This window comes from Pan paniscus, chromosome 4 (genome assembly GCF_029289425.2).
Source record: "Pan paniscus chromosome 4, NHGRI_mPanPan1-v2.0_pri, whole genome shotgun sequence".
NCBI classification, from domain to species: Eukaryota; Metazoa; Chordata; class Mammalia; order Primates; family Hominidae; genus Pan; species Pan paniscus.
This window is the reverse complement of record NC_073253.2, coordinates 64,554,688-64,564,425: the sequence shown is the minus strand read 5'-3', so window position 1 is coordinate 64,564,425 and position 9,738 is coordinate 64,554,688.

The window sequence follows — 9,738 nt, the reverse complement described above, 5'->3', positions numbered from 1 at the left end:
AAGCTAAAAGAAAAAAATTCGCAAAAAAATATCATAATGTTTTAAGAAAGTTTACGAGTTTTGTGTTAGGCTGCATTCAAAGCCATCCTGGGCCTCATGCAGCCCATGGGCCATGGGTTGGACAAGCTTGATTTAAACCATTGATATTCAAATGTTGGTATCATTGGATTAAGAAATATCATATTTGTTACTGTTTTTTATTTGTTGCTCTTGTTCCTTGTTCTTATTTTTGTCTTCCACTCTTTGTATGCCTTACACGGTTTAACTTGAGCATTTTATGTTATTTCATTTTCATTCTTATTTTAGTATTTTAGTTATAATTCTTTTAAAAATGTTTTAGTTGTTGTCCTAGCATTTGCCACATACATTTACAATTAATGCAAGTCTACTTTCAAATAACACTATACCTCTTCACAGATAGTGCAAAATAATATCATAGCAAATATTATCATAGCAAAATAATACTAATTCCAATCTATCATCCCTTGTATCACTGTTGTCACTTATTTCGTTTGCATATCACTCATTTTCCTTCTCTCTGAGGAACTTATTTTACAATATTGCAAGGGAGGTCTACTGGTAATAAATTACCTTAGTTTTTGATTGTCTTAAGGAAGTCTGTGTTTCTTCTTTATTTTTTAAGGATAATTTCATCAGGTACAGATTTCTACATTTTTTTTTCTATCAACACTTAAATAATTCATTCCACTTTCTTCTTGCTTCCATGGTTTCTGCGAAGTCAGATATAAATCTTATCTTTGCTCTTATGTAGGCAAAGTGGCATTTCCCTCTGGCTCTTTGCAAGATTTTTTCCTTATCTTGGATTTTCTGTAGTTAGAAAATATGTGTAGGTGTAGATTTTTGGCATTTATATTGCTTGGTGTTCTTTGAGCTTCCTGGATCTGTGACTTGGTATCTAAAGTTAATTTGGGGAAATTTTCAGTCCTCACTGTTTCATTTATTTCTTTTGTTTCTTTTCCCCTTTCTTCTGCTATTTGCATTAGACATATGTTACACCTTTTGTAGCTGTCCCCAAGTTTTGAAATATTCTGTTTTGGCTTTTTTTCAGTCTTTGTTCTATTTGCTTTTCAGCTTTATAGGTTTGTATTGACATCTTTCAAGCTACAGATTTTTTCCTCAGCCATAATTAGCTGATTAATAAGACCCTTAAAATTATTCTTTATTTCTGTTACAATGCTTTTGATATCTGGCATTACTTTTTAGTTCTTCCCTAATGTTTCCATCCCTCTGCTTACATGGCCCATCTGTTCTTGCATGTTGCCTACATTATTTTAGTGTCCTTACCATATTAATCACATATGTTTTTAAATTGCTGGTCTAATCATTCCAAAATCCTTGCCATGTTCTGATGTTTGTTCTGTCTTCAAATTCTGTTTATTGCCATTTTGTATTTGTTCTGTAACATTTTCTTGATAGCCAAAAATAACGTACTAGGTACAAGAAGCTGCTATAAATAGGTCTTTAGTAATGGGGTGATAAAGAGTAAAGAGAAAGGAACCATTCTATGGTCCTGTGTTTAAGTCTCAGTCTTTTAGTGAGCTTATACCTCTGGACTGTGAATTCATAGGTGCTTTTCAGTTTTTATTTTCTCTAATAGGTGGTACAGAAAGCCAAGAAGGTCCAGGATTTGGGTATTTTCCTGCCTCCAGGTTATTTAGGCTCTGTGAATAACCTAGCAGAATAGGCTCTGGTTAACTTGTTTCTCCTGAGGACAGATGCTTTTTTTAAATTTTATTATTATTGTTATTTTGAGATGGAGTTTTGTTCTTGTTGCCCAGGCTGGAGTGTAATGGCGTGGTCTCGGCTCACTGCAACCTCTGCCTCCTGGGTTCAAGTGATTCTCCTGCCTCAGCCTCCCAAGCAGCTGGGATTACAGGCACCCACCACCACACCCAGTATTTTTAGTAAAGTGGAGGTTTCACAATGTTGGCAAGGCTGGTCTCGAACTACTGACCTCAGGTGATCCGCCTGCCTCGGCCCCCCAAAGTGCTGGGATTACAGGCACGAGCCACCGTGCCTGGCTGGTCTGGCATATTTTTAAATGGTTTCTTTTCCTCTTCCCTTGCCATAGCACAAAGGGATTTTTCTTCAGCGTTTATCATGGTAACCTTTTTGAGTTCCTGGAGGTAAATCTCAAAGTATTGTGGGGTCCCTCCCCCATGACTGGGGCACGGAAATTTCAACCCTCAAAATTGCCCACACCAAGCCTCTATTCATCAATCACACTTCATATTTTCCTACTCTGCATTGGTTCTTGCACCAATTTCTTTGCTTGTTTTCTTTTCTTTCTTTGTTTCTTTCTTTCTCTTTTTTTTTTTTTTGAGACAAATTATCACCCTGTCACCCAGGCTGAAGTGCAGTGTTGTGATCATAGCTCACTGCAGCCTTGAACTCCTGAGCTCAAGTTGGCTTCCAAAGTCTAAACTTCTAAAGGAATTCTGAAGGAATTTAGAATTTTAGAGGTGAACCACTGGACCCAGCCTTCTGCTGCGATTCCTGATCATGATTCTCCCCTCCAGTAAGCTGTGACTCTCTGTATGCGGTTGCCTCTCTCTCCAGTCTTGGGGGAGGTGATGTGCCCTGCGCTCCCCGCTCCCTTACAGATTCAAGTAGAGTTGTTGATTTTCCAGTCTGTTCAGCATTCTATTTGTTAGGATGGAGTGAAGGGCTTCTAAGCTCTTTATATGCAGAATTGGAAACTGGAAGTTCCTCTGTGTATTTTTAAAAATTATATTTGATTCTGATGCCAGGCATACACAGCAGTTATTCAATACATGCGTTTCTGTATAAATGCTAATACAAAACTCCATTGCCATGTTCAGCTTTATACATGAAAAGGGGACAAGAACTTTGCTAGGCCTTAGCAGATGTCTCAAGACAAGGCTAATGTGCCAAGTCATTCCTGGAGCTGAGATGTTAGATTTTCTGTTGAGGCTGAAATGAAGAAGACGATGATAGTCCCAGGCAGTATGCAGAATCAAACTCTTCAACCATAGAATTTTAACTCCTCTGTGACAAGCTAGAGTGATTAAACATCTTTTAAAAAGTATCCTTAGGAAGACTTTTTCCAGTAGCATATTAATTATCAAAGTAGATGATATATCCTTTTGTTGACTCAGTTTATATTCAGTGTTAGAACTTGCAGTTCAGTCATTTGAACATAAAGAGTTAACTAACATAGCAATGTAAGACCACATGACCTAGAATTGCCATGATTTTAAAAAGAGCACTTTAGCATAAATTGTTGCTTGGGATACCATATGCTCTCAGCAGCCAGCATGCACACAAAGTAAAGAGAAAATTATGAATAATGTGACAGGTTGGAGGCAAAAGATAATGATCTTCTTCCCTTAAATTCATAGTTTCAAAGTATGGCAGCATCATTTCTTTATTTGTTCTTTCAAATTCTCAAAAAAGCAAAGTAACCCATGCACAAATGTATGATTAAAAAATATATCTATGCCCAATATGGGTTGTACTCTGATTATTTTGTTGTTGTTGTTCTGTCTCTTTTCTAGTGTGGGCAAATATAAAGAAAACTCAACCAGTATTCACTGGTTTTCCAGAAAGAAATGGATATAGATAGAATAATTTCAAAGAAACTAGGCAGAAATGAACAAAGTGCTGTTTCATTTCCACATTTAAGAAGGTATATACTGTTTGCAAAATCCTAAATTCAAAGAACAAAATTGAGTTGGTTGTTGTTTACCAAAGATAACAATCGTTAACTGTGTAATCAGGTAAAATCCACTTTGCTTTGCTAGACTTGTATCAAGTAATGATTTTAACATTGACTTATTATTTGGTGGCCTTATTACACAGCCTTATTACATGGTGATCATTTCTCCATTAAAAGCTAATAATTCCATATATAGAAATAGTATTGGCTGGGTGCAGTGGATCACGCCTATAATCCCAACACTTTGTGGGGCTGAGTTGGGGGGATAGCTTGAGGCCTGGAGTTGGAGACCAGTTTGGACAACATAGAGAGACCTCGTTTCTACACACACACAAAATAAGAAAATTAGCTGGACATGTTGATGTAAACCTGTTGTCCCAGCTACTTGGATGGCTGAGATGGAACATAACTTGAGCCCAGGAGTTTGAAGTTACAGTGAGCTATGATTATGCTACCACACTCTGCACTCCAAACTGGGCTAAAGGGGATTGAGTTCTTGATTTGATTCTCAGCTTGGTCACTGTTGGTGTATAGCAGTGATACTAATTTGTGAATTTGTGTTCATTGATTTTGTATCCTGAGACTTTACTGAATTCATTTATCAGGTCTAGGAGATATTTTGGATTAGTCTTTAAGGCTTTCTAGGTTCACAATCACATCTTTGATGAACAGTGACAATTAGAGTTTCTCTTTTCCAATTTGGGTGACCTTTGTTTCTTTCTCATGTCTGATTGCTCTGGCTGGAACTTCTAATACTATGCTGAGTAGAAGTAGTGAAAATGGGCATCCTTGTCTTGTTCCAGTTCTCAGGGAGAATGTTTTCAACTTTTCCCCATTCAGTATGATGTTGGCTCTGGGTTTGTCATAGATGGCTTTTATTACTTTGAGGTAAGTTCCTTCTATGCCTGTTTTGTTGAAGGTTTTAATCATAAAGGAATGCTGGATTTCTTCAAGTGCTTTTTCTGCATCTACTGAGATAATCATACAGTTTTCTTTTTTAATTCTGTTTATGTCATGTATCACATTTTTTGATCTGGGTATGTTAAATCATCTCTGCATCCCTGGTATGAAACCCATTTGAACAAGATATATTATCTCTCTGATACGCTTTTGGATCCACTTAGCTAGTATTTTGTTGAGAATTTTTATGTCTATGTTCATCAGGGATATTGGTCTGTAGTGTTCTCTTTTTTTGTCCTTTCCTGGTTTTGATATTAGGGTAATACTGACTTCATAGAATGATTTAGTAAAGATTCCCTCTTTCTCTATCTTTTGGAATAGTTTCAGTAGAATTGGTACCAATTCTTTAAAGGCGTGGTAGAATTCATCTGTGAATCTGTCTAATCCTGAATTTTTCTGTTGGTGATTTTTTTTAAATTACCAATTCAATCTCATTGCTTGTTATTGATCTGTTCAGGGTTTCTATTTCTTCCTGATTTAATCTAGGAGGGTTGCATATTTCCTGGAATTTATCCATTTCCTCTAGATTTTCTAGTTTGTGCATTAAAGGTGTTCTAGTAGCCTAAATTAGGTTTGTGTTTCTGTGGTATTGTTTGTCATATTTCCGGTTTCATTTTTAATTGAGTTTATTTGGGTCTTTTCCGTTCTTTTCTTGGCTAATCCCACTAATGATTATCAATTTTGTTTCTTTTCAGAAAAACAGCTTTTTAATGTTTATCTTTTCTACTTTTTGGTTGTTGTTTATTTGTTATTTCTTTTATTCTCCTGGGTTTGGGTTTAGTTTTTTCTTGTTTCTCCAGTACCATGAGGTATGAAACTAGGTTGCCTAACTAGGTTGTCAAAAAGTCCTTCAGTCTTTTTTTTTTTTTTTTGAGACAGAGTCTTGCTCTGTCACCCAGGCTGGAGTGCAGTGGCACAATCTCTTGCAACCTCCACCTCCTGGGTTCAAGCAATTTCCTCCCTCAGCCTTCTGAGTAGTTAGGATTACAGGTGCCCGCAACCATGCCTGGCTAATTTTTGTATTTTTAGTAGAGATGGGGTTTCACCATCTTGGCCAGGCTGGTCTTGAACTCCTGACCTCATGATCCACCTGCCTCAGCTTCCCAAAGTGCTCAGACTTTTTGATGTAGGCATTTAATGCTATGAACTTTCCTCTTATCACCACTTTTGCTGTATCCCAGAGGTTTTGATCAGTTGTGTCACTGTTATTCATTTCAAAGAATTTTTAATTTCCATTTTCATTTTGTTGTTAACCCCAAAATCACTCAAGAGTATATCATTTAATTTCCATGTATTTGTATACTTTTGAGAGTTTCTTTTGGAGTGGATTTCTAGTTTTATTCCACTGTGGTCTGAGAAGATACTTGGTATGATTCCAATTTTCTTAAATTTATCAAGACTTGTTTGGTGGCATATCATATGGAATCTTGGAGAATTTACCATGTGTTGAAGAGAAGAATATATATTCCGTCATAATGAAGCAGAATTTTCTGTAAATATCTGTTAAGTCCATTTGTTCTAGGGTATAGGTTACGTCCATTATTTCTTTGTTGACTTTCTGTCTTGATGATCTGTCTATTGCTGTCAGTGGAGTATTGAGGTTCCCCACTACTATTGGGTTGCATCTATCTAATTTCTTAGGTCTAGTTGTAATTGTTTTATAAATCTGGAGCTCCAATGTTAGGTGCATATAAATTTAGCATTGTAATATCTTCCTATTGGACTAATCTTTTATCATTATATAATATCCTTTTTTGTCTTTCTTCTTTTACAGTTGTTGCTTTAAGGTCTGTTTTGTCTGGTATAAGAATAGGTACTCTGGTCTTGTTTAGTTTCCATTTGCGTGGAATATATTTTTTCCACTCCTTTACCTTAAGTTTATGTGAGTTATTATGTGCTAGGTGAGTCTCTTGAAGACACAGGAGATACTTGGATGGTGGCTTTTAATCCATTCTGCCACTCTACATCATTTAAGTGGAAATTTAGGCCACTAACATGCAACATTTATATTGAGATGTGAGGTACTGTTCTATTCATCATGGTAGTGTTACCTAGATACTTTTTTACATTGTGGTATTATTTTATAGGTCCTGTGAGATTTATGCTTTGAAGAGGTTCTATTTTGGTGCATATTAAGCTCTTGTTTCCAGATAGAACTCTTTTTGGCATTTCTTTTATTTATTTATTTATTTATTTATTTATTTATTATACTTTAAGTTCTGGGATACATGTGCAGAACGTGCAGGCTTGTTACATAGGTATACACGTGCCATGGTGGTTTGCTGCGCCCATCAACCCATCATCTACATTAGGTATTTCTCCTAATTCTATCCCTCCCCAGCCCCTCACCCCCCAACAGGCCCCAGTGTGTGATGTTCCCCTCCCTGTGTCTATGTGTTCTCATTGTTCAACTCCCACTTATGAATGAGAACATGTGGTGTTCGGTTTTCTGTTCCTGTGTTAGTTTGCTGAGAATGATGTTTCTAGCTTCATCCATGTCCCTGCAAAGGACATGGACTCTTCCTTTTTATGGCTGCATAGTATTCCATGGTGTATAAATGCCACATTTTCTTTATCCAGTCTATCATTGATGGGCATTTGGGTTGGTTCCAAGTCTTTGCTATTGAGAATAGTGCTGCAATAAACATAAGTGTGCATGTGTTTTATAGTAGAATGATTTATAATCCTTTGGGTATATACTTAGTAATGGGATTGCTGGGTCAAATGGTATTTCTGGTTCTAGGTCCTTGAGCAATCGCCACACTGACTTCCACAATGGTTGAACTAATTTACACTTCCACCAACAGTGTAAAAGCATTCCTATTTCTCCATATCCTCTCCAGCATCTGTTGTTTCCTGACTTTTTAATGATTGCCATTCTAACTGGTGTGAGATGGTATCTAATTGTGGTTTTGATTAGCATTTCTCTAATGACTAGTGATGATGAGCTTTTTTTCATATGTTTGTTGGCTGCATAAATGTCTTCTTTTGAGACGTGTCTGTTGATATCCTTTGCCCACTGTTTGATGAAGTTTTTTGTTTTTTTTTCTTGTAAATTTGTTTAAGTTCTTTGTAGATTCTGGATATCAGCCCTTTGTCAGATGGATAGATTACAAAAATTTTCTCCCAATTTGTAGGTTGCCTGTTCACTCTGATGATAGTTTCTTTTGCTGTGCAGGAGCTCTTTAGTTTAATTAGATTCTATTTGTCAATTTGGGCTTCTTTGCCATTGCTTTTGGTGTTTTAGCTTTTTAGTTATGACGTCGTTGCCCATGCCATTGTCCGAGTGGTATTGCCTAGGTTTTCTTCTAGGATTGTTATTGTTTTAGGTCTTACGTTTAAGTCTTTAACCCATCTTGAGTTAATTTTTATATAAGGTGTAAGGAAGGGGTCCAGTTTCAGTTTTCTGCATATGGCTAGCCAGTTTTCCCAGCACCATTTATTAAATGGGGAATCCTTTCCCCATTGCTTCTTTTTGTCAGGTTTGTCAAAGATCAGGTGGTTGTGGATGTGTGGCATTATTTCTGAGGCCTCTGTTTTGTTCCATTCTTCTATATATCTGTTTTGGTACCAGTACCATCCTCTTAGCTTTCTTGTAGTGCTGGTTTGGTAGTGGCAAAATCCCTCAGCATTTGTTTGTCTGAAAAAGACTTTATCTCTCTCTTATTTAGGAAGCTTAGTTTTGCTGGACTTTGGCTGACAATTATTTTGTTTAAGGAGGCTAAAGACAGGACCTCAATCCCTTCTGGCTTGTATGGTACCTGCTGAGAAATCTGCTGTTAGTCTAATAGGTGTCCCTTTATAGGTTAGCTGATGCTTTTGTCTCACAGCTCTGAAAATTCTTTCCTTTGTGTTGACTTTAGGTAGCATAATGACTGTTTGCCTTAGTGATTATCTTTTGCAATTAATTTCCTAGGAGTTCTTTGAGCTTCTTGTATTTGGATATGTAGATCTCTAGAAAGGCCAGGGAAGTTTTACTCAATTTTTCCCTCAAATAACTGTTTCAAACTTTTGGACTTGTCCTTCTCCCTCAAACACTAATTATTTTTAGGTTTTACTGTTTTAAATAATCTTATATTTCTTGGAAACTTCTGTTGTTATATTATGGTATGTTTTTGATAGTAAACATGATGTTAGTAAATATGATGTTCATTTTTTATTGTTCTTTCTTTGTCTTTGTCTGATTGGGTTAATTCAAAAGACTTGTCTTTAAGCTCTGAAATTCTTTCTCCTACTTGTTCTAGCCTATTGTTGAAACTTTTCAATGCAATTTGTATTTACCTAAGTGTGTTTTTCATTTCCAGAAGTTCTGATTGTTTTTTTCTTTATGATATCTATCTTTCTAAACAATTTTTGCACTCATATCCTGGATTTGTTTTTTTTTTCAGTTGTTTTTCACCTTTCTCTGGTATCTCCTTGAGTAGATTAATAATCAACCTTCTGAATTCTTTATCTTGCATTTCAAATATTTTATCTTGTTTTGGATTCATTGCTGGAGAGCTAGTGTGATCTTTTGTGGGGATATAGAACCCTGTTTTAGTGTTATAGAATTCTGTTGCGTCATATTACCAGAATTACTTTTCTGATTCCTTCTCATTGAGTAGACTATTTCTTCAAATTTTTCTTGAATTTATTTTTGATTGGACTGTATTTTTTTTATTTTTTCCCTCTTAAGGATCTAATTATTATAGTTTATTATAGCCTAATTTGATTCTTAATGCTTTTAGGTGTGAAGAATCTGTATGAGTTTCTCTGTGTGCTGGTATCCCAGATGCTGGTTGTAGTAGTTATGTATTTGGTGTGCGGGTGAGTTCACTGTCTCCTGTGGGGTTGGAATGGCAGGGATCTCTTGAAACTTATCTCATTGTGTACACTTTATTTATTTGTTCAAATTTTCCCCAGTATTTTATTTATTGAATTGATGATTCAGGCTTTAGGCCAATAAGGGAGGTATCCCTGGGTAGGCACTCATTGTAGCTAGAGCAGGTGGTTAGATGTAATACCTAATGGTGAGCAGAGGTCCCAGCCTTGAAGAAGGTGGCTAGGGTAGCTCTCAATTTGATGTGCTGAGGTTTTAT